Source organism: Lynx rufus, unplaced genomic scaffold (genome assembly GCF_022079265.1).
Source record: "Lynx rufus isolate CCGP_SWC_20201006 ecotype Redwood Valley unplaced genomic scaffold, mLynRuf1.p SCAF_9, whole genome shotgun sequence".
NCBI lineage: Eukaryota > Metazoa > Chordata > Mammalia > Carnivora > Felidae > Lynx > Lynx rufus.
The window spans coordinates 87,547,239-87,573,390 of record NW_025814897.1 but is presented as its reverse complement, the minus strand read 5'-3'; the positions used below and the strand labels follow the sequence as shown (position 1 = coordinate 87,573,390).

The 26,152-nt window shown below is 36.4% G+C and overlaps 1 protein-coding gene across 2 annotated transcripts in view; it reads right to left on the bottom strand.

The window, feature by feature from the left end:
• HIPK3 (homeodomain interacting protein kinase 3) overlaps positions 1-26,152 on the bottom strand; it is a 97,005-nt gene that overhangs the window by 66,801 nt on the left and 4,052 nt on the right. The gene's annotated exons all lie outside the window — the stretch shown is intronic.

Here is a 26,152-nt window from a genome sequence, read left to right as displayed (position 1 = left end):
GCTGTAATGGCCAAGATATACCCTAGCAACTATGCCAACCATTTTTCTCCCAAAAGGGAAAAATACAGATCCCTTAACTATACACATTTGGCAAAGGTAAAGCATTCTATCACCAAATTATCATTTATGAACCAATGACAAGGAAAGAAAACATACACTGCATAAATAGAGTCACATTCCTTATAGCTAAAGTTCAAGAAATGCCCCAGAAAAAATAATCAATTGTAAAAATTGTAAATAAGACATAGGTCCTTTGCATGATGTTCTCCTTACTTAACATCTTTTTCCACATCCACCCTTGTGCACTTAAGTGGACTTCTTTACATTCAGATCAAAGTGATGCAATACCTTCTTGCTGAAGATTTACTTGGAACACACACTCGCCACTCACTCTCTAGGCCACAGTTGGGCATTCAGTGCTCAATAAAAGCTTCTATGTTCTTCTAATTAGCATTCATGACATGGTATTACATTACACTCCAATTGTGAGTGTATCCATCAGTCTTTCACACTAGATCTGAAACAAGGTGCCCAGGATATAGAGTTGGTGCTCAATAAATATGAGTTGGTCAAATTAATTTTAAAATATTTCCACTCCCCACAATTTAAAAATCTATATTGTATTAACTGGGCAGTCTCATACTGTTTTAACAAATCAAACATCAATTCCTTAATTCAAAAACAACAGATTGCCATCACAGTATGTAATGTATGTAAAATATTTAAAATATTAAGAGTTACCACCTATGGAAGGAATTACTATGCAGAGGTTTAATAAATGCTTTATTTGCAATATTTTATTTAACCATATTAATATCTTCCCAATTTGCTGTTAAGAAAACTAAAACTCAAGAGGAATTAGGTAATTGGCCAAGGTCACATAGCTAGGGTGTAGTAAAAGAACAGGAAAATACATTGCCCTCTTGGGGCATAAATTTATGCCTCCTTCAACTTGCTAAATTTTTTTTTTTTTTTTTTTAAGATTTTATTTCTGGGGCACCTGGGTGGCTCAGTTGGTTAAGCATCCAACTCTTGGTTTCAGCTCAGGTCATGATCTCCTGGTTCGACTGTTTGAGCCCCGCACTGGGGTCTGCACTGACAGTGCAGAGCCTGCTTGGGATTTTCTCTTCCTCTCTCTCTGCCCCTCCCCTGCTCCTGCTCTCTCTCAAAATAAATAAATAAACACTTCTTAATAACTACCTACCACATTCCTAAACTGACCTGGATCTAGTAAGAAATGAGCAATAAAACCTTATTAGACAAATTAAGATTTGATGTTCAATGTGTAAGAAAAAATTGTAAATTGAAATTCTGGGTTCCAAACCATTTCATCCAGCATCAGAAGAAGTTTCAAAATTCCACCAATTTTTCTCCTTTTAATGAGGCGAAGCCACAGGGAAAACTCCTTCTAAACATATTGAACCCATCATCTAATTCACTTAATGTTTGTGAGGGCCACCAACCTTATCTTCAACAATTTAGCATTACCATGATTCCCATTTCAAACCACTTCTGTGATCGACACCCACAGAAATAGACTGAGAGAAACAGATGATGAAACTGACACAAAAAAATTTCTAAAACATCTATTATAAATATACTTGTGGATTTAAAGAAATGCATGAACATAAATAGGAGAGACATGAAAAGCATCTTTAAAAGGGAACCGGTGAGCCTAGAAAACCATGTATTATCATACAGACAAAGGAAAAGTAATTTGACAATATCTAACAAAACTGACATAGAATCAGGCACCTCAGATATAGTAAAAGAATATTCATGCAGTATAACCTAAACACTCATTCAAAAAACACTGGGTAAATACAAGACCAACTACAATCTTGCCATTTGCAACTACGTGGATGGAACTGGAGGGTATTATGCTAAATGAAATTAGTCAGTCAGAGAAAGACAAAAATCATGACTTCACTCATAAGGGAAGAGAAACAAAAATAATATAAAAACAGGGAATGGGACAAAACAGAAGAGACTCATTAATACGGAGAACAAACTGAGGGTTGCTGGAGGGGTTGTGGGAGGGGGATGGGCTAAATGGGTAAGTGGCATCAAGGAATCTACTCCTGAAATCATTGCTTCACTATAGGCTAATTTGGATGCAAATTTTAAAAAATAAAAAATAAAGTTAAAAAAAAAAAGAATGAAAATAATCTACCCTGTTATGGACTGATTCCCATATTGCTGTATGAAAAAAGCAAGATTCAGAAAAATGTGTACTTTACAATAGAATTATTAGGGTGCCTGAGTGGCTCAGTTGGTTCAATGTCCAACTTCAGCTTAGGTCATGATCTCACAGCTCAGGAGTTCAAGCCCGGCATCAGGCTCTCTGCTGTCAGCATGGAAGCCACTTTGGATCCTCTGCCCCCCTCTTTCTCTGCTCCTCCCCTACTCACTCTCTCTGTCTCTCAAAATAAATACATTTAAAAAAAAAAAAAAGAATTACATATGTATATATTTGCATATACACTGAATATCTGTATACATATAAAGTGTGGGTTTCTTTGCCTCAGAGGAGAGTAACAAGAATTCTGGAGGCAAATGACAAAGATTTACTTTTCATTGTATATCCTTTTTACCACTTTAATTTTCACTTTGTATGTATATTGCTCAGTCAGTTGGGCATCTGACTTCAGCTTAGGTTATGATCTCATGACTTGTGAGTTCGAGCCCCGTGTCAGGCTCTGTGCTGACAGCTCGGAGCCTGGAGCCTGCTTCGGATTCTGTGTCTCCCTCTCTCTCTCTCTGCCCCTTCCTGCTCATGCTCTCTCGCCTTCAAAAATAAACATTAAAAAAAATTATAAAATATATAGATTTCATATTTAGAGATGAAATAATATACTGGGATTTGCTTCAAAATAATAGAGAAAATAGATGAGGATATGAATAAAATGAAAATAGCCATATACTGTACTTCATAGGATCTTGATGATCAAGTAAAAAGCGTTTCTACTTTTGAATGTTTACACTTTTCCTTAATAAAGAGTTAAGTGAAAATATTTAAAACTCCACCCAGAAAGATCCTGATTCAGTAGGTCTGTAGTGAGGTCCAGGCATCTGCATGTGTACAAGCTCCCAAGGCCATTTAGATTCACACTAACATCTGAGAAAAAATGATCTAGTTTATACAAAAACCATAGCAAATTTAAGCCCTACCAATTCAAGGTGCTCAAGTCTCAAAAGACGAGGATGAAATCCTAGGGAATAGAATGCATACCACTCTTGGCCAATCCATGCCATTAAAAAAAATTTTTTTAACATTTATTCATCTTTGAGAGACAGAGCATGAGTGGGGGAGGGGCACAGAGAGAGGGAGCTGTCAGCACAGGGCCCAAGGCAGGGCCCAAACTCACGAAGCATGATATCATGACCTGAGCTGAAGTCAGACGCTTAACCAACTGAGCCACTCAGGCACCCTATGCCAATCCCATGCCATTTGAAAGTGAGGTGTTATATGAACAACAGCTGAGATCCAGGTAACTGACATACTGATATTTAAGAAACTACTACAATTTCTGAACTCTGGGGGCGCCTGGGTGGCTCAGTCCGTTGAACTTCTAACTTCGGCTCAGGTCTTGATCTGCAGTCCGTGGGTTCAAGCCCCACGTCAGGCTCTGTGCTGACCACTCAGAGCCTGGAGCCTGCTTGGGATTTCCGTCTCCCTCTCTCTCTGCCCCTCCCCCATTCACTCTCTGTTTCTCAAAAATAAATAAATGTTAAACAAAATATATTAAAAGAAATTTTTTTTCTGAACTCTGCTGTTCCTACCTTTTCTTCCCCAACATGCCGAGCTAGAAGGCAAACAAGCCAAGAGCCCCAACCAAGGTTAACTAAAGGAAACTCAGAAAATTACCCCTCACCAAGCACTGTGCTGGGCAGAGCCAATCTCAAAGGAGACTTTAGAAAATAAACACAGACAGGAATGTCCCATCATATACATAACACATAAGAAAGGGTGAGGGTGGTGCTGGAGACAGCTATCATAAAGGACCACAAGCAAAGAACTCTAAATTACTAATTAACTTGGCCACTGTGACTCCCTGCCATATCCAGGTATTAAGTCTTTTCTTCTCCCAATCCTCCATCAGATAAAACTCATGGTCTGATAAGAGTATCTTATACTTGAAGTTTATGGATTTTATACAGTACAGTAAGTAAGGAGAGTACAGGAGCTGCTTAAGTCCATGGAGTCTAAAACACAGACTCAGTACAATACTATTATCACCTATTATTTTCACTGCAATTCAAATTACATTATACCTCTGTAGCTTTATTATTTATGACTTTGTCATTTGTTCTTATCAACTGACTAAGAAATGAAGTTTTGAAACACTACCCCTTTGTGAGCTGGGGCTGCCTATAATATATCACTCAGAGGACGGTGAAGACTCCTGTGAGAGCAACCATTAAGCTTCCATTCCTCAAGCTTAATAATCTCAGGTACTTTAATAGGGCCTTATTTTTCCAACCCTCTAAAAGACTTTAAGACCCATCTGAATTGTATCCAAATTTTTCACATCCTTTTACAATTACCAAAACAGCAATGTAACCAACATTGACACCCACAAACCTGAGTCTGTCTGACCACCACTAACCAGGTTTTCTACTTTTTTCCCTTTTCAGGCTTTCTGAAAAGGGAGGAAGCAAAAACAGAAATACTTTACTATCTTACATTCAATTTATTAGCCAATATTAAAATTCTGAGCAATTCTGCCAAACTTATACAAAGCCCATAGGTAACTGGGTTCTTCTTCAAAATGTACGTGACAGCACAAATAGATTTGAGTAAACGCAATGATGCCTTTGCATTCTCTTCACTCAACTTTCTCTTACTTGTGCAAATCTCAATTTTTAAATGTACTTCTTTTTTAAAAAATTATGATAAAATATGCAAAACACAAAATTTATCATTTTTAAGTGTGCAGTTCAATGGTATCAAATATATTCACACTGTTGTGCAACAATCATTAGCATCCATCTCCAGAACTTTTCTCCTCTTCCAAAACTGAAACTCTACCTTAAACAACTGTCCAATGTCCCCTGCCCCAGCCCCTGGCAACCACCATTCTATGCTCTGTATGAATTTAACTACTCTAGGTACCACATATATGAAATTGTACAGTATTTGCTCTTACGACTGACTTACTTCACTTAGCATAATGTATTCAAGGTTCATCCACATAGCAGTGTCAGAATTCCCCTCCTTTTTAAGATTAAGTAATATTCCATTGTATGTATATGTCATATTTTGTTTATTCATTCAGCCATCGAAAGATATTGGGGGGTGGGTGCCTGCCTGGCTCAGCCAGTGGAGCATGCAACACTTGATCTTGGGGTTGTGAGTTCAAGTCCCACATTGGGTGTAGAGATTACTTAAAAATAAAATCTTAAAAAAAAAAAGATATTTGGGTTGCTTCCGCCTTTTGACTATCATGAATAATGCTACTATGAACACGGATGTACAAATTTCAAGACTGTACTTTCAAATCTTTTGTGTATATACCCACAAGTGGAATTCCTGATTATATAATAATTCTATTTTTAATTTGAGGAATCACTATATTTTCCAGAGCAGCTGTACCATTCAAATTCCAACCAGTAGTGCACAAAGGTTCCAATTTCTCTATATCCTCAACAACACCTATTTTTTTTCTTCTTTTTTATAATAGCCATCTTAATGGGTGTGAAGTGGTATTTCATTGTGGTTTTCAAATCTCTATTTTTAAATCTAATTCATCAGGCCTAGCTGTACTAACACCTAGAGCTTGATGTCATCCATAGCTATAACAAATGAGCTTTCTATTTTTTCATTTGAGTTCTTGACAAATATTAAACATTACACTTAAAACTCTATAGAAACCCACATTATTAGCTGGGCATTCCCAAATGACTACTGAATAATCCCCAGGTCTTTCAGACCATCAGTGGAAAGTACAGAAATTATTACATTACTAAAAGCATCAAGTTTCAATTTAAAACATAAATATGAAAAAGAACAGTATTTCTAAAGATGAACAACAATAAATGAAAATAACAAATAAAATGAAAGTCTTTTAAGAAGTTTTTTTTTTTTTTTACTTAAAGAGAAGCTCAGGGCACTAAAAAATTATCTCATAATAAACAGGGATAAGAGACCAAAGCATTAAATTTGCAGCTACTATTCCACAATCAAAAAAAAAAAAAAAATACAACAACCAACAAAAAAGAAGTCACCTCAATGCAAGTTACCTTAGGGAATATTTTCACTGAACTAGAAATAAGCAAATAGCTACACTAGATCAAAGTAAACCTTTGATTCTGTTTACATAAAAACCCTGCTTTCGGAGTTCTTTTCTGAACATACCTATCAACTGTTTCCAGGATATGTATTAAAATAAGGTAGATACAAGTGAAGTTCACTTTCAAAAATGAACTTATTACCAAACTCTTTAAAAGGAGACAAATGGAACAGGAAATGAAAAATACAGTTAAGACTGTTTTGTCAGTAAAATGTACCAAAGCACCTTTAACCTAATGGCATCAAAGCTAAGAGTCGGGAGGATTATCCTACGTGAAAACAGTAATGGTATGTTCTACACTGTTAGAGTAGTACCTAGTTCACTAAGAGAATGATGTCTTCAGTCAAATTACCAAACATACATTACAGATTATAACTGCCTTCCAGCAGCTATGATCAGCACCAGAGGCAAAAAGACTGAAAAGCGCTATGTAAAAATCATTGCGCATGCTAAAAACCAAAGAAAACACCACCACTACCACCATCCCCCCACCCCACACAAGCAGTCCCTACTACACCAGATCGCCAGCCTATTCTGGTCTTTACTGGGATCCAAAGGTTTCTTCTAGCCCTCTTTCTCTCATCTCAATTAAACCTCAAGATCCGACCTGGGTACGTCAAAACAGCACTTCACATTCTGTCCTCAAAATATTACCGATCTCTTCCTCTGAGCTACCATCTCTTTCTGATTATCTATCTCCCACCACACAAATTCCCAATATCCTCTGCTAAATTCTAGTTCCTCTCCTTCTAGTGCAATACATTCAAAATTAACACTTCTCTTATGTAACACAAAAGGCATTTTTAAAGATGCTTAGCAGTAAAAGAATCCAAAATTCTAAATCTGAATAGTGGCTCTCAATCCTTTTCCTGACACACTTCAGGTATGATGAAGTTAGAAGAAGTGAAACACTTTAGAGGAGGTAGTATTCAAAAGCAAAACTTTTTCAGAGAAGTAAAAGCACTTTAGGGAAGGTGGTCTTTACCGAAACATTTTTATGTGCAAATCAGAAAGTAAGCCATTCCAAGAAAGGAGCTTTGTGCATCAATATAATGACTTTCAACCCTGCAGAATGTCTTTTTGAAAATAACAGGGTCAGGGGCGCCTGGGTAGCGCAGTCGGTTAAGCGTCCGACTTCAGCCAGGTCACGATCTTGCGGTGCGTGAGTTCGAGCCCCGCGTCAGGCTCTGGGCTGATGGCTCAGAGCCTGGAGCCTGTTTCCGATTCTGTGTCTCCCTCTCTCTCTGCCCCTCCCCCGTTCATGCTCTGTCTCTCTCTGTCCCAAAAATAAATAAACGTTAAAAAAAAAAAAAAAAAAAAAAGAAAATAACAGGGTCAACCTAATTCACTCAGCTAGTGGGCCAAAGAGGAATTACGCTGTTCGTAAACGACTTTTGCATTCCTCACAAAGTCTAGAAAAGAGTTAAATGAATAAAACCTAAAGCTGTGTTAGCGCCACACATCTTTTCAAACTTACTTTTTTCTAAGATACAGCAAACATAAGTTGTATTATAACTCAAAGTTTTGTACAAATGTCCGTGCCTTGAGTTCACAAAGTCTGACAAAGAGATCAAAGGAGACAGAATGAAGTCTTCAAGTAGCAAATTGTCTATAATCTAGTTTCATGTAAATAATAGATTATTCCAACTTGATTTACCCAGAAAAATTTTGCTTTCATGAATATACCTAGAAAATAGGTATACCTAGAAAATATGCTTCAACTGAAAATCTGTCAACATTTCATAGAGGGGATTAAGGGACATTTTTCTTAAGAGCTTTAAAACTGAAAGATAAGGTATTAAATACAGAGAAGAATACTAAAAACAAGTATTACACTATTTTAATGACACAGTGATTGATTAAAGCCAGGAATTAAACAATTTGTTACTGCAATGGTATTTTGACCAATTTTGAAACCTCTCATAACCACAATATTTTATTATATTAACATGAATTTGTTGTATGTCCTCTCATAACCTCAATACTTTATTATATTAACATGAATTTGTTGTATGTCCTCTCAAAAAATCATGTAACAGCCCATGAAATACTTATGGTGATACCACGAATGAAAACCTTTACATAAAAGCTGTACAATTTGAGCTGAAGTTTAAATTTCTACTAATTGGCCTAATTTCAACTTATTTTTCAAATGATAAATGAGTTAGTAATCTATGAAAGTTGTATCAAATTCACTTTTTAAACATCTTACAACTAAATCCACTGTGAATACTATCAAATGATGTTTTAATATTATTTTAATTCTACCTTTACCATACTTATATCTTACTACAATTAGCCTATTCTCAGTTACAAGTTTGAAGTTTAAAGATTCAATTACTTGAAGCAAAAGAAAAAAAGTTTAGCTTCCTTCATTAGTACCTAAACTTTAATTTGTGACAATAAAATATAGATGAATCTATCAGTGTTTTTTAGGACAACTTCAAAGAAATACATCATATTTTGTGGAAGAAAAAGAAAAAAACTACTAATTTAATCCAACAGAAAACTCTTTTATAAATTATTTGCACTTGTAAGTTCAAATTTTGGGTGCTATTTTTTTTTTAATTAAGTTAATTTACCTGAATTTAATCACTCTTGCCTTTTTTACAGATTTTTTTCTTTAAGTAATGTCTCTACACCCAAAGTAGGGCTTGAACTCACAAACCCAAGATCAAGAGCCACATACTCCACTGACTGAGCAAGCCAGGCGCCCCACATTCCGGCCTTTTTTTCTTTAATATGTACAAACTTCAAAGGTAAAAGAGTTTATAAACTCTTTTATATTTTGTATGGACTGAATAGGTAACCCATATGCTTCATTTTGGAATGGCTACCCACCTCACCCTACCCCATCCAAAAACTTTATTATTTAAAAAAAAAAAAAAAACTGCTTTATTATTTAAAAAAAAAAAACCCTCCAGTTAGTTATTTTCCAAGTTTTTAACATATAATGACCCCTGTGAACTTATTATGAGAATTTTACATTGCTGTGTTTGTCCCTCATTACATTTAAACAGTTTCACACCCACATGCTCTAACTATTCTCCAACTGAAGTGCTAGAATTTTCAAGAGGATAAATGTAAAGAGGGGGAAAACCTTCACCAACTATAGATATTTCTACCTTTCAATTCTAAAGAACATTAAAGGGGGAAAAAAAAAACAAACCTCTGCATCTATAAATGTCTTACAACACAAAATACACCAGGGTCAGCCTAGAGGTTTGTATTTTTATACCTTTCAGTTTAAAATTAATGTTATGTTTTTAACAAATCACAAACCTCTGAAAAGATTTTTTTTTTTAAAACAAAGAAAAGGCACAACGAGGAAAAGATGGGAAAAGCTGACTTTACTAAAATTTAAAATTTGTATGTATTTATTCAATGATAACACAAACAAGATAAGCCATAGAAACGAAGATACTGGCAACACATATAACTAACAAAAGATCTGAAGAAATCATATTGTGTTTGGCAAAATTCAGTAGAAAAGTGGATAAAAAAATATATACAAGCAATTCACAGGTAAGGAAATGCATGACAAATGACTTACTAAAAAAAATTGTCAGCCCCATTAGTAATAAGGAAAACACTCATTAAAACTACAGTAAGAGGGGCGCCTGGGTGGCTCAGTCGGTTAAGCGGCCGACTTCGGCTCAGGTCACGATCTCACAGTCCGTGAGTTCGAGCCCCGCGTCGGGCTCTGTGCTGACAGCTCAGAGCCTAGAGCCTATTTCGGATTCTGTGTCTCCCTCTCTCTGACCCTCCCCCATTCATGCTCTGTCTCTCTCTGTCTCAAAAATAAATAAACGCTAAAAAAAATAATTTAAAAAATAAAATAAAGTAAAACTACAGTAAGATGCCATTTTATACCCATCAGACTGACAAAAAGGAGGACAATACCCAATGTTAAAAAGTTGTAGGTCCACAGAAGGTAAAGAAGTACAATCACTTTAGGGAGCAAAGCTGAAAATGGACATAGTCCATAATCTAGCAATTCTTCCAGATATACATCCTGCCTACAGAAATTCACATAGGTACAAAAAAATTAAAAATTAAAAATTTAAAAGATTTTTAAAAACCCACAGGTAAATCAATGTTCACTGCTGTTCTGTATATTTATAGCAAAATTTTGAAAAAACCCGATTGTCAGAAAAGAATAAAGTGTGGCTTTTTCATAAAATGCACACAATATAATGGTGGCCTATACCACAATAATCATATATTTATATACCACAAATAAAGAGAAAACAACAATTATAAGGATGTGACATCACTGATTTTAAGATGTATCACAATTTCGAAGATGTTAAAATATGGGAGAAATCGTGTATGTTAGAATTAATAATGTGCAGCAAAATGAATTCACTGAAAATACATATATGAACATGGATAAATCTCAACAAAAAACAAGTTGCAGAAGTACACTATCATATGTGAAAAAACTAATAACAGACAAATCTATACTGTATTTAGATATATTAATTTCGTGGGACACTTGGGTGGCTTAGTCGGTTGAGTGATTTCGGCTCAGGTCATGATCTCACGGCTCATGAGTTCAAGCCCTGCATCAAGCTCGCTGCTGTCAGCACAGAGCCTGCTTCAGATCTTTTGTCTCCCTCTCTCTCTCTGCCCCTTCCCCACTGGCACTCTCTCTCAAAAATAAATAAATCTTTAGATATATTAATTATGTGGTCAAAGTATAAAAACACCCACGGAGGGGCGCCTGGGTGGCTCAGTCGGTTAAGCGGCCGACTTCGGCTTAGGTCACGATCTCGCGGTCTGTGAGTTCGAGCCCCGCGTCGGGCTCTGGGCTGATGGCTCAGAGCCTGGAGCCTGCTTCCGATTCTGTGTCTCCCTCTCTCTCTGCCCCTCCCCCGTTCATGCTCTGTCTCTCTCTGTCTCAAAAATAAATAAAAAACATTAATAAAAAAAAAATTTTTTTTTAAATAAAAAAAAAAAAAAAAAAACACCCACGGAAATGATAAACGTGCCAGGAAGAAAGGAAAAACGACAGACTTCAACTATGTGACTTTTATTTTGCACCCAGGATGGCAACTGTATAGAGTTGATTATATTACTCCCTATACTTTCACAGCCTAAATTTACATTAACGTTTAAATGAAGAGGGAGGGGCGCCTGGGTGGCACAGTCGGTTAAGCGTCCGACTTCAGCCAGGTCACGATCTCGCGGTCCGTGGGTTCGAGCCCCGGGTCAGGCTCTGGGCTGATGGCTCAGAGCCTGGAGCCTGTTTCCGATTCTGTGTCTCCCTCTCTCTCTGCCCCTCCCCCGTTCATGCTCTGTGTCTCTCTGTCCCAAAAATAAATAAACGTTGGAAAAAAAAAAATAAAAATAAATAAATAAATAAATAAATGAAGAGGGAAAAAAATCTACCAGAGAATAGAATAATCTCTTCAACTGAATGTATTTTTTAAAGAAAAAATATAAATAACCATTTTAGATATATTGTATTAGCATATTCAATAGCCATATCCTATTTCAGTCCTTTTTTTTTTTTTTTTTTTCAATTTTTCTTTCAATTCAAATCAAGTAAAGCCATTTAGGAGCAGAAAGACATAGCAATGAAATATGTTTTCTCATTGATGAGCTTCTTCTAGTAAAAGGGAAACACATGTATCCACATAACTACGTCACTAACGAGGGCAGTGACCTAAGATGTACAAGATATGCAGGTAGCAAAGAAAATAGAAATGATTGAAGAATGCCCTGAAAGAGCACAAAAGGATTCACTAAATTAACCTATGAACTAATTTTTTTAAGTTTATTTATTTATTTTGAGAGAAAGAGAAAACACATTGTGAGAGCAAGAACAGGGGAGGAACAGAGGTGGGGGGCTGGGGGGAAAGAATCCCAAGCAGGCTCCTGGCTGTGAGCACTGAGCCAGACACAGGGCTCAATCTCAGATCTCACAAACCGTGATCTCATGACCTGAGCAGAAATCAAGAGTTGGATGCTTAATCAACTGAGCCACCCAGGCGCCCCCCACTCCCGCATTAGCTAAAATTTGAAGTATCATGGGAAGAAGTCTCCTATGTAGAAAAGAATATTCCATGAGATAGAAATCAATAGCATATACCAAGTCAGAGACTAATGAAAATATGACATATTAGCTTTGCTTGGCTAGAGAAAAGGACCACAAATTATGGTTGGCCAAATCCAACCCAGCCTGTTTTGTATGGTCCACGTAGTAAGAATGGTTTTTACTTTTTAAAGGTTGTTTGAAAAAAAAAAAAATTTGTAACAGAGACCATACACGGCTTGCAAAACTAAACTATTTGCCATCTAGCCCTATAAAAAAGTTCACTAACCTCCACACTAGAACATAACTTGCCAGGGGAGTAGGCTGCTGGAGAAAACAATGATCCTTGAGAAGAAAGACAACTGTAAAAAAAAAAAGAGCACCGATCATGAAGAACCTTGTGTTCCTTGTTAAGGAGCTATAGGGGATGGGATGCCTCTCAAGGGTTTTAAATAGAAAACCGACATAATCATATTTGTATTTTAGAAAGATCACTCAGGCAAAGTTCTAAAGGATGAAGTGGACAGAAACAAACAACGGAAACAACAGTTGAAAGACTACTTAATAGTTAGTGCAGATAACAGCTGATCAGAGTCCCAGCAAAGACAGTACCAAGGAATGAAACAGAGTATGGATTACCAATAGGTAGCCAGGAGGAAGAACCACAAAGCTCAGTGAGGAGTGGGGAGAAACACAACCATGTTTCTGGCTTGAAAAACTGATAGCCGGGGTGCCTGGTTGGCTCAGTCGGTTAAGCATCCCACTCTTGATTTGGGCTCAGGTCATGATCTCATGGTTTCATGAGTTCGAGACCCCCATCAGCCTCCACCAGCAGCACAGAGCCTGCTTGGGATTTTCTCTCTCCCTCTCTCTGCCCCTCCTCCACGCACACTGTCTCTGTCTCTCTCAAATAAATAAAACAAACTTATTAAAAAAAAAAAAAAGATAGCCAAGTGATAACAGAAAATATTAAAAAACAAAAAACCAAGAAAATTGAGAGAAAAAGTTGGATTTTAGACATGATGATTTTGGGGTGCCTTGTGATGTAGCCCAATTCCCCTAAATGTATATTCTTAAAGAAAGGCCTGCAAGTAGGTAGTTTACTTGGGAAGTTCCCACCCCAGGAGGCAGGAGTGAAGAACCCGGGAATAAGTCAGGGAAGAGAGGAAAGTAATTCATAAAACTCACCATTTGGCAACAATCATAATTACTGATTGAAACAACAGATGCAACAGACGCAAAAACTAGTGGGAGAAGGCTTTAAAGATAACAGAATATTACTGTTGGGAGACAATTCACTGTGGTCTCTCATGTTTCTCCTGGTCTTGCAAGCAACATCACTGCCTATGTTCCAGAGTATCTTTTCAAAGGATATTTCTATATCCCTGAACATCCCTGGAAGGTAGAGATAGTATAGTGTCTTCCTCCAGGGCAAAGGGCAGGTTGCTTAATGTTCAGTATAATAAAGATAATGACACCCTCTTGGTCAAATGTCAGGCAGGCTTCCTGCCCCTTATGAAAGATTCAAGTTTCCTAAGCCCAGAGTTCCTCTCCTGTAATGCAACTGCTTTTGTGCAGGAGTTACCTGGCTGCCCTGTTCACATCACCCTGTAGGGAATTCAGTTGAGGAAGCAGGGCAAATACTGACACAGTGACTATTGCTACTGCTATGAGTAAGAAGGTCCTTTATCTCTGACCAAACAGTCTATCTTCTGCCAGCTTCCATGGCATACTAATAATCAAAGGAAAGCTTCGGATGGCATACATACTAATCAAAGGAAAGAAATCAGTAGGTGCCACCTTAATTAAGTGATCAATGTTAAAATCTGTAGTAATGGCACCTATCATGTGCCTCCTGATATGAATGTTCTAAGAGGAATACATTTTACTATGATATTTCTAAGCACAAGAAAACAAATCCAAACAGGGCCATTCTTCAAAATAACTGGCAGCATTCTACAAAAATGTCGATGTCGGAAAATAACATGAAGACTAAGAAACTTTTCAGAGACATAAAAACTGAATAGTCGGGGCACCTGGGTGGCTCAGTTGGTTGGGTATCTGACTTTGGCTTAGGTCATGATCTCACAGCTTGTGAGTTTGAGCCCCGCTTCCGGTTCTGTGCTGACAGCTCAGAACCTGGAGCCAGCTTTGGATTCTATGTCCCCCTCTCTCTTTGTCCCTCCCCTACTCTCTGAAAAAATAAATAAACATTAAAAAAAAAATGAATAGTCTTTGCTTTTAGGAAAAACATTAGGGGCGAAAAATATACATATATTAGGGGTAACGAGATATCATGACTACAACTCACAAAGTTCAGGAAAAAATACAGATAACATATAGAGAGAAAAAAGGTAAATACAAATGGAATAAAATATTAATATCTGAAGAATCTAGGTGAAAGATACATAAGAATTCTTTGTACTATCGTAATTTTTTTGTAGGTCTGAATTTTTGTTAAGTGGTAAGTTAAACAGAAAAAAAAGAATATGAATGACAGGCATAAAATAAATGTTTTTCTTGCACAAGGCTGCTCTTCAAGGGTTACTCATTTGGGAATGTACTTTTGAGTATTTTAGACATGACCCAGATCACCTAAAATCTAGAATCCTCAGATACACAATGAGTCCCTGGGATCATCTGCCAACATTAAAAAAAAAAAAAAAAAAAGTATTCATAAGCAATGAGAAGAAATCTTTTCATTTAAAAGTATTACTTAATTCACAGTAGTTTCTGGAGCTCTTGGTCATTATGTAATTTCTTCAATGGAGACTAAAAGTAGAATTTCACTATGTGCTCCAATTAATTTGACAAAAAGGGCTTCTGATTCTTGAAAAGACAGAGAATCCTAGTACTAGTCTATACAAGGCTCTACAATAGGAATTAGAAAATAGAACCACATTAACTAGCAATATTCAGACAATAAAAAGTAGTTTCTAGTCACACGGTTTCATTTCTCAATTACTGTTTAAAGAGTGTATTTATAAAAGACAAAATAACATGTCCAATTAGAAAACAATAGATAAATACACCAGAAATTAAGTGTTCAATGTGAATAGTGAATGAGTTTAACTCTCTTCATTGGTCATTTAAATTATCAGTATTTTAAATACCTGTATCATTAACAGGTTATTTTACCAGTATTCTGCCCAGGAAATTACTTACGCTAAAACATTTCACATACGAAACACGTTCACATAAATGAACTTCCCCTAATGTAAAGCTTCATAAAATAAACTTGCTATCTGAGGTGCCTACAAAACATTTATCTGAAAACACTAAAGTCTTGGGTATTTTCCAGCAGTATTGTGAACAAAGCATCTAGAGAATGTGTTGACTATAACACAAATCAGCATGTTAAATAACAAGCTTCATCTGACTTAGCAAAACATTCCAACTTTTGGAACAGAAAATGACCTGTTGGACATTTCAAAGCTGCTAGAAATCACCCTGCAATACATGCCCACCCCCCCAACCTTTACTTTAGAAAAGCTGAAAAAGAGTTAATTAAAAGAATACTTAAGGACTATGCTTACTAAAGCATATAATTCTCTAGATTTTTTTAAGCTATCTAAAATCAGACCCTGGGGGTGCTTGGCTGGTTCAGTCAGCAGAGCCCGGGACTCTTGATCTCACGGTCTTGAGTTCAAGCCCCACGTTAGGTATAAAACTTACTTTAAAAAAACTTTTTAAGTTAAATTTTAAGAAATAAAACAACATAAAAACACAGAAATGAAATACTGACAGTAAAATGGACCAAAGTGGGGCGCCTGTGTGGCTCAGTCGGTTAAGCGTCGGACTTTGGCTCAGGTCATGATCTCACGGTTTGTGAGTTCAAGCCCCGTGTCGGGCTCTGTGCTGACAGCTCAGAGCCTGGATCCTGCTTCGGATTCTGTGTCTCCTCCTCTCTCTCTGTGCCTCCCATGCTCATGCTCTGTCTCTCAATAATAAATAAACATTTAAAAATTTTTTCAAAAAAAAAAAAAAAAAGAAAGAAAAATTGACCAAAGATAAAAAGTTCACCTGAAGCACTCCCTTCCTTGAAGAAAACTTTAAGACTAACAATGCAAATCTAGTTTATAAAACTTTAGTACAAAGAAAATTTTTATTTTATTTTAATATTTCTTTCTTTTTTTTTTTTTTTTTTTCTTTAACTGAGAGGGTGTGAACAGAGGAGGGGCAGAAAGAGAGGGAGAGAATCCAAAGCAGGCTCTGCACTGTCAGCACACACCCTGATGCAGGGCTCAAACCCACGAACTGGGAGACCCTGACCTGAGCCAAAGGCTGACACTCAATCAACTGAGCCACCCAGGTACCCTGAAAACTTTTATTCAAATTGGTCATTCAATATGTATCAATACCTGCATGATGGATTGCTAGAAAAAGTAAACAGCTCTATAACTTTGGGTTATGAACAACTCCCTCAATAGAAAGCCAAATGAATTATTTTTTTTAATGTTTATTCATTTTGAGAAAGAGAGAGCTAGAACACGAGCGGGGGAGGGACAGACAAAGAGGGAGACACAGAATCTGAAGCAGGCTCAAGGCTCCCGGCTGTCAGCACAGCACCCGACACAGGGCTTGAACCCACGAACCATGAGACCATGAGACCTGAGCTGAAGTCAGATGCTTAACTGACTGAACCACCCAAGTGCCCCCTTTATATTTTATAGGAAATCTGTCCAAAATAACTACCACAAAATTTTATGTTTTGTATAAAAAAGAAAAAAATCTATGTAACTAACTTTTAGGCAAAGAGGAGTATGAAATATTAAAGACCAAAAAAAACAAAAGTCCAATGATCCTTACCAGAATACCTCCTAACCTAATGTATCTCTAAAACAACTCAAATCAACAGAGGAAGCTGAATCCTAGATTAATAATTTGATCAAATGTCCATTGCTGACAAAGCATTATAAAGGAAAAATTCAGGTGATAAAATTTTTGTAAGAAATGATGATTCAAAGTTCTAAATGAACATTTATAGAATCAGAGGACCTGTTCTACAAAACTTCTCAAAATTACAGGCTATCCTAAATAAACAACTTTGACATTTTCATTTTGTACTCATAACTGAAAGAGAACTATCACTCCAGAGTAACATACATCACAAGAATTAAAATCTAAACATCCGTGAAGTGAGAATTGTAGCTGTTCCCCCCGCCACCCACACAAATAACAGTTTTGTATTTGTAAAAGCTGAAAAGACAAATATTTACAGCAGCATAAGCTTGATTATAGTACTTTTAGTTTTGAAAAATATTTATGAACGTTTTAGGGCTTGAAACAATAAACTGGAACAAAAAAGTCAACTACTTGTTCTTTCCATATTCCTTTAAGATCCTACATGGCCCTAAGGTGACCTACACTCCTAAATTCAAAGTTGTTAGGTTTTTTTCCCTACAATTATGTTCTCTCCATACTCATATTTTAGTGGCCCAATATGCCACTTTATATGTCCTTTTTTAGAAATTTTGTGAAGTACCTTCAAAACCTTTCTAATATGGAAACACTATTTTTTAAGTTTCAAATTTTAACTGTCATATATATCTCGTGAACTGGGGTGTCTCACAATGGCTTCAGGAAATCCTGTGCTTCAGGAAACTATGGTATCTCATCAGAAACAATAGAAGGAACAGAAATGAAAATATGTTAAGAAAAATAAATACCTCTTCATTCTCATGACAAATGTGAGGAAGGGGACAAGGCAGAGATTTATAACAAGTCTCCCCAAGAACCTCAGAAAGAAACTAAAGAACAATGTAAATTCATAAAGACCTAAGGAGGAAAGAAAACAACATGCTGCTCAAAAGAGTACTCTCAAAGAAAGGACACTGAATTCTTAGAAATCTTTTAGAACTGCTTATGTTTGGTTCTAACTCTAATCATTAACTTTTTTAAATGACACACACACTGCTGGGGCACGTGGCTGGCTCAGTTGGTAAAACATGTGACTCCTGATCTCAGGGTTGTGAGTTCGAGCCCTATATTGAGCACAGAGATTCCTAAAAATAAAATTGGCAGGGGGTGGGGGGTACGGGCTAGGGAGCTCAGTTGGGTAAGTATCCAACTCCAGCTAAGGTCATGATCTCATGGTTCACGGTTTCAAGCCCCACATCAGACTCTGCTGATACCACAGAGCCTGCTTGGGATCCTCTCTCCCCTCTCTCTCTTCCTCCCCACTCTCTGCTCGAACACGTGCGCAATCAAAAAAAATAAAAAATAGGGGCACCTGGGTGGCTCGGTTAAGCATCCGACTTCAGCTCAGATCATGATCTCACAGTTCATGGGTTCGAGCCCTACGTCAGGCTCTGTGCTGACAGCTCAGAGCCTGGAGCCTGCTTGGGATTCTGTGTCTCCCTCTCTCTCTGCCCCTCCCCCACACTTACTCTGTCTCTCTCTTTCTCTCTCTCAAAAATAAATAAAAACATTTAAAAAGTTAAAAATAAACTAAAAATAAATAAAATGACACATTATCAGGTTGCTTGTAATAAGCCTTGCACTAAAACTGTAGATTTATATGGAATTAACAAGGGTGACAAAAATATTTGTCTACTACAAGCCCCACATAAACACTGAAAAAAAAAATTTTCACATTAGTGTAAAAAGCCACACTACCATACATGATACTATAAAGTTTATGTATCAGAATTACAAATGTAAGAAAAATATATTCAGATCTAGCTTAAGAAACTTTTTAAATGCCATCAACATATTAGAAAGATAAAAAAGGTGATTACAAAACTTTAATTCCATTTGAAGATGCCTAAGTAAGTGGCAGCTAACACATTTTACGTTCAAAATTAAGGCCAACTATTGATATCATGGGATAAAATAAAGAAAAAGTATGTTAAATCATGACTGAAAATGGCCACAAAACAGTTAACAGTTTACGATGAGAAATTTATTTTTAGATAATAACTATAAATCTCTTACTGGCCAAAAGTGACTTTGTATCATTTTTCAGGCTTTTGCATAAGAAGTTAGATAGAATCTCAAACATAAAGGTAATGATCACATATCAACTATACATGAATCTGCCAAAACAGTTATTTTATAACAATGTTAAAACTTAAGGGGTGCCAAGAGTGGCTCAGTCGGTTAAGCGACCGACTCTTGATTTGGCTCAGGTCATGATCTCACAGCCATGAAATGGAGCCCCACGTCAGGCTCTGCCTTTCTGTGCTGATAGCGCTGAGCTTGCTTGGGGTTCTCTCTCTCCCTCTCTCTGCCCCTCCCCAGCCCATGTATGCACACACCTGTGCAAGTGCTCTCTCTCTCTCAAAGTAAACAAAAAAACATATAAAAAATGTTATTTGTTCATAGAGACCCTGCAAATTGAAAGGGTAAAAATGATCACTACACCATTACCATTACCATTACCTGGAATGAGACTGCTAGAATATGGGTAGACAAGACTAATACATGAAATTTAACATATTTTGCCTTAAACTCATGAAAGCATACACACTGTTCACTCCAGGAAGAGGTGAAATTTCTGTATAAAAATCATTTTTAAATTATTCAGTCACTACAAATTACAAAATATTCAGTAAAACGAACCTATTTCCTTCTAGTCATTCCAGGGTATGTTTTATCATATGTTTCCAATCATGGTACATGTATAACTTGGTATGCCAATTTGTTCTATCTAGGATATTTTGAATAGCAGCATAATATTCTACCATGTGTGCATACTATAATTTGTTGAACTGCTTTTCCTCCCAATTTGTTCACTATATTATATAAAGTTGTGATGAATATTTTCATATAAATAGTTTTTTTACATTCCCAATTTTCTTAGTATGGATTTCCAAAAAGGAAACTTGATAACTACTACTAAATTCTGTTTTACAACGTGCAGATTTTGTTGGGTTTTTTTAATGTATCCACCAGAAATAAATATTTTAAGATTTAAAGTTTCAACATAAACTGCAATAGAAATGAGTGAAGATAACAAAGAGGAAATACAGAAAAAGAAACAAATTTTGAAATAAGATAATTCAATCTGAGCTAGCTGTGGGGGGAAATATGGACCTCACTAGTTCTAAAGATGAGCTGAAAGCTCGGAATTAAGTAGGGTATACTATGGATGCAATCACCTGGAGGAATACATAGATTGTGAATAAAAGAAACTAGTGGAGAGCTTAGCAGAAGTAATTTCACTAGAGTGGCATGGACAGAACTATACTGCCCAGGGCTAAGAAGTGAATACAAAAGCAAACAGAGGGTAAAGTACACATTTAAGAAGTTTGGAAGAGGGGCGCCTGGGTGGCTCAGTCGGTTAAGCATCCGACTTCGGCTCAGGTCACGATCTCACAGTTCATGAGTTCGAGCCCCGCGTCGGGCTCTGTGCTGACAGCTCAGAGCCTGGAGCCTATTTCTGATTCTGTGTCTCCCTCTCTCTGACCCTCCCCCGTTCATGCTCTGTCTCTCTCTGTCTCAAAAATAAATAAACGTTAAAAAAAAAAAAAAAGAAGTTTGGAAGAAATAAAAAGGAAGCCAGGTCCACATCTGAGGAGGCACAATTGAAAGATGGCTGCTTTATGGGGCACCTGGGTGGCTCAGTTGGTTAAGTGTCTGACTTGGGGTCAAGTCATGATCTTGCACTTCATGAGTTTGAGCCCCTCATCGGGCTATCTGCTGTCAGTGCAGAAACCGCTTCTGATCCTCTGTCCTCCCTCTCTCTATGCCACTCCCCCACCCGTTCTTTCTTTCAAAATAAATAAAAGTAAACTTAAAAAAAAAAGTGCAAAATAAAAGATGGCTGCTTTAGATCTCAGGTATCTGAGAGATGCCTGGGTGGCCCAGTCGGCTGAGCATCCAACTCTTAATATCAGCTCAGGTCTTGATCTCCCAGTTCATGAAATCAAGCCCTCACGTCAGGCTCTGCATTGACAGCTCAGAGGCTGCTTGGGATTCTCTCTCTCCCTCTTTCTCTGCCCCCCTCCCCAAAATAAATAAATAAACATTAAAAAAAAAGATCTCAGATATCTGAACATTTTTAAAGGCTGAAGAAAAAAGGCCCAAGAAAGGGGGGAAGGGGAGGCTTGAAGTTATTGGACAGGCTCAAGATGCTGAAAAAAAACATTTCCAGATGAAATCCACAATAGACAACAGGCAGGAATCTTGGAGGGAAGCAGATGTTTCAGTCCTTCAGAGAGTGGTGAAAATATACAGGGTGTACTAGTAGAAGCTGGAAATCTGGAGGAAGTTCATACCTATTGACCTCTATGCAGGAAATAGACTCATCTGCTAGAATTAAAGAAGTGAGGGGTTGGGGCACCTGGGTGGCTCAGTCAGTTAAGCATCCAACTTCAGCTCAGGTCATGATTTGGAGGTTTGTGGGTTGGAGCCCCATGTCAGGCTCTGTGCCGACAGCTCGGAGCCTGGAGCTGGCTTCAGATTCTGTGTCTCCCTCTCTCTCTGCCCCTCCCCTGCTCACTCTGTGTGTGTGTGTGTGTGTGTGTGTGTGTGTGTGTGTGTGTGTGTGTGCGCCTCAAAAATAAATATTTTTTTAAATTAAAAAAAAAAAAAAGAAGTGAGGGGTAGAGTAGGGTTTTGAGAAGCAAAGTGTGTGGGCAGGTACCTGTAAAGCTGTTCAGTAAAGATGCTACCTTGATTAAAGGATATAGGTAAAGCAGCACATGCCTGTATTTGATTACTTTTATAATAATTATATGTTTGATTCCCCAATGTCTATTATGCAGTTTAAGGGATATAAAAACTTTTAAGACATGGTCTCTGACCTGAAGAAACAGTTCAGATACTATTTCACATTTTGAAATGTAAAAATTCCCCAAGATGTAATGTATTAGGTTACCTCCTAAGTTATAAATTGAGGCATTTTCTTCCAGTCAGATTATGAGAAACAATTTCAAGCTAGATATACCCTCAGATGTGAGAAACTTAAGAGAGATTTCACAAGTAACAGAGTAGCAACTGGATATACTTTCAGAAATGCCACACTGGGCTTAGGGCAACTCACAAGGCAAACATTCCAACTGTTTTCTACTCAAAAGTATTGGCAAACCAATTATGTTATAGTCCCTAACAACCTAAGTGAGTTTCCACACAGAGTTCAATTTTAAATTCACAGGTATAAAATATCAAGATCGCACAAAATTGTCAAATTTCATTAAGACTATATCATATACAATTATAATGGGGCAATGTAATAAAATACTTGTCCTTTTTGCATGACTTGGCTTCAAGGACCCCAAGTTATATATACTTTTGATTTACATAAATTAAGAACAAGCAATAGCCCTTCTGCATAGTGACTTCAAATAAGTTACAACTAGCAATTTCAATATTCTTAAAAGTACCTTAAAATGGAATTCTATCTATACCCTGGTTTTCACCTTCTATTTTCTTTCCAATTGGCATAGGAATGAGGTTTGGAGAGCTCTGCATTCCAAATTTAGAAGGTAATAAGACAGTTAGCAAAGCAAACCTATTAGAATTTTCTGAAGCAATGCAAGAACTGTGCATGTCCAAAAGGAAAAACCATGAGAATAAGAGAACTGGATTAACCATATCTAAGAAATATGAATTTCCACTTGATTTAAATTAACATACAACCTATTTCTATAAAACCGTGAGACTACTAAACTTGTTAGACTTGACAGAAAAGCTTGTAACAAAAATTAAATTCATACAATCTTTTTCATATGTTCAAGTGACTTTTTCAGCTTTCAACACCACAAAGATGGCAAGTATTAATATACAACTTTCAGAAGCTAAACCATTCCTGATAATTTTAAATATCATTTATTTATTAAATAAACAGTCTTAAAAAAAAACAAAAACTTGAACATGCTATACGTGTATCATTTTTCTCAGGCAGTGTTCTCCAGCTCACATACATACGCACAAATATAAAAGAACATGTACAGTAGTAGGCTGATTTCACCTACTATTTGCTCAAAGCAGGAACCATGTCTTCCTCTCTTCATTCATAGCACAGTATCCTGCACTTAGTGGACACCCAAATATATACCAGATAAAACAGTTTTCACTCACATATTTTATCATTGTTTTACCTGACACAATAAAATTTCATTTATTTGTGGTATCTGTGGTCCAGCTACAAAAAAATATTTTAAGCATAGTAACCAGATTAAAAACCTAATATTTTTGAACCCAATACTATTCTTATCTAACTTAAAACACAAAACTGCAATTAATATACTGCAGAGATACTTGTACTGCCTCCACTGAAACTGATTACGAATTGGTCCAAAACATGGATTTGAGAAGGTAGTGAAATGTAACATCATAGCTATAAACTACATAGCACATAACCAGCAGTTTTCATTATGATTTTGCCACTTTATGCTATTTAATCTTAATATAAGTTATCACAAATTACATATTTAAAGCCCTCCAAAGTATTAATTTAAATCATACCTTAGAAGAAATGTCTCTAGAAAGTCAGGTTCAATTTTCAATACGTTATCACTCTATCTAACTTATTAACTATTTAAAACTGTACATTATATATCTAAAGTCGTATAGTTTACCAAACCTACAAGGCTCTTGTTGTATTATTAAACAGATAGCACTCAGTCAAAATATCCGCAAATGATATCTTTAAGCCCTTTAAATAACCACTTTACAGGGTATGAAACATTTTCTAACCAAGTTTTTTCTGCAAATGTTTCAAAGCTTACTATTTCATATTTTTTAAAAATGCTAAGATACTGTATTTAATTTATGAATGATACACAACAAAGTAGAGGGAAGCTAAAGAACTGACATTAACATAAACATTTTTAGTAAGTCATATGCTTTTATTTTTCAATTTCTAAAATGGAATACAGATCTCCAACTTAAAACGGGATCACATCCCGATAAACCCATCATAAACTGAAAATACCAAGTAGAAAATGCATTTAATACACCTAACCTACCAAACATCATAGCTTAGCCTCGTCCACCTTAAACATGCTGAAACACATTAGCCTACACTTGGGCAAAATCATCTAACACAAAGCCTATTTTATAATAAAGTGGTGAATATCTCAAGTAATGTACTGAATAGTGAAAGTGAAAAACAGAATAGTTGTCGTGGTACAGAATGGTTTTAAGTATATCACTGTTGACCCTCATGATCGTCAGCTGTCTGGGAGCTGCGACTGCCTCTGCCCAGCATTACAGAAAGAGTATCAGACCCCATGTTGCTAGCTTGGAAAAAGATCAAAATTCAAAATTCCAAGTACACAAATGTGTATACACATGTGTTTACACCATAGTAAAGTCAAGAAATCATAAGTCAAACCATGGTAAACAGTAACTGGCTAGTCATTTGCAGCCAAGTTTTATAGTTTCTATCAAATTTGAAAGGCAACGTTCTTGGTAAGCCATATGCAATCAAATGTAATTTATAAAAACTACACAATTCTAAAGGTAGAGGTAATGACTCATTCTGTTCATCTAATTACTTCAAAAATCTATCAAATCTAAGCAATTTTTCAAATCGTCCAGCATGAACGATTACGTAAAATAAAAAAATTATGACTACCTCTGACAATCCTTTATTTACAATGTGACCAAGAATTAGCCTTTCACAATTTCGATCCTTACCTAAAGTACAGCTCAAAGGTACAAACTACTGTATTTCTCTTCATTATTCTTCTCTAAATCTCCGTTTCTTTTAGGTATGATCTTTTTAAGGGAAAAAAAAGACACTGCAACAAAAAAAAAAAAATGAAAAGTACATCTGGAAATCTAATCTTTAAAAGAAGAGATGTTAATCTCAGAAAGTAAACATGGACTGAGTGACAGCAGAGAAGTCGGGTTTTAATTCAACTTGAGAAACCTCCATTCATTTATTATATGCACCTTAGTTTTATTTTCAAGTATCTCTAAAAACTAAAAAAAAAAAAAAAAAAAAAAAGGTTATTCCTATAAATCAAACTCATTTTAATAGCAATTAATATGTTCTATGCTCTTCACACTTCTGGTTTCAAATTAGGCATATAATGTAAAATTTTTGTAACTGTATGGAACGTTTATCTTTCCTAAATTCTACATTAAGCAAAGTCCTTTGGATTGAAAAGACAAAAGACAAAAAGAAAGGAAGGTAAGGGCAGGGAGTGGGTTTTAAAAACCGGTCAAGGATGATAAACAGGTATTATTTCATAAATCCGATCTTTTAACAGGTGCCACCGCATATTCCAAATCTTTCCCCCAAGCTACCCCATATTTCACTGATTTCATAACTAAGGAACTCTGATCTCTAGCAACTTGAACATTTAAGTCAAAACAGATTTCTAAGTTTCCGAAATTTAATTAAATGAGCCTCTTCCTCCAACTAGGGCCCAGCTTCCCCTACCTTACCTGCCCACTACCTTCCCTCCCATTCACTCTTCCCCAGCAAGGAAAGATTCTGTCTTAGAAAACTGAAGATATTGTTTGGGTCAAAGTAACAAAATACACTGAAGGTAAAAAATAGTGTCCTTGGCTTGTTTCAGTTCAAAGATTTTCTGTTGGAAAAAGATAGCTTTCTAAAGTACAAACTGGGCATTCAATACAAAATACAAAAAATAAATCAGTTTACTGACTTAACTGTCATCAAACCACAAATAACACCCTAAAAATACAGTATTTCCAATACTCGACCAGTTGTTGTTTTTTTTTAATTTCCACACAAACCCAAGTCCTAAGAGCCTCCAGGTCCCCAGCATAACAATGTGTGCTCAGAATCCAGACAATATGTTGCCTTTTGTGTAACGACATATGGCCCAAGTATCAACAGAGGAGAGCAGCCTGATCTGCCAAATAGGTCAAGGTCTAATATGACAAACATTTAGGT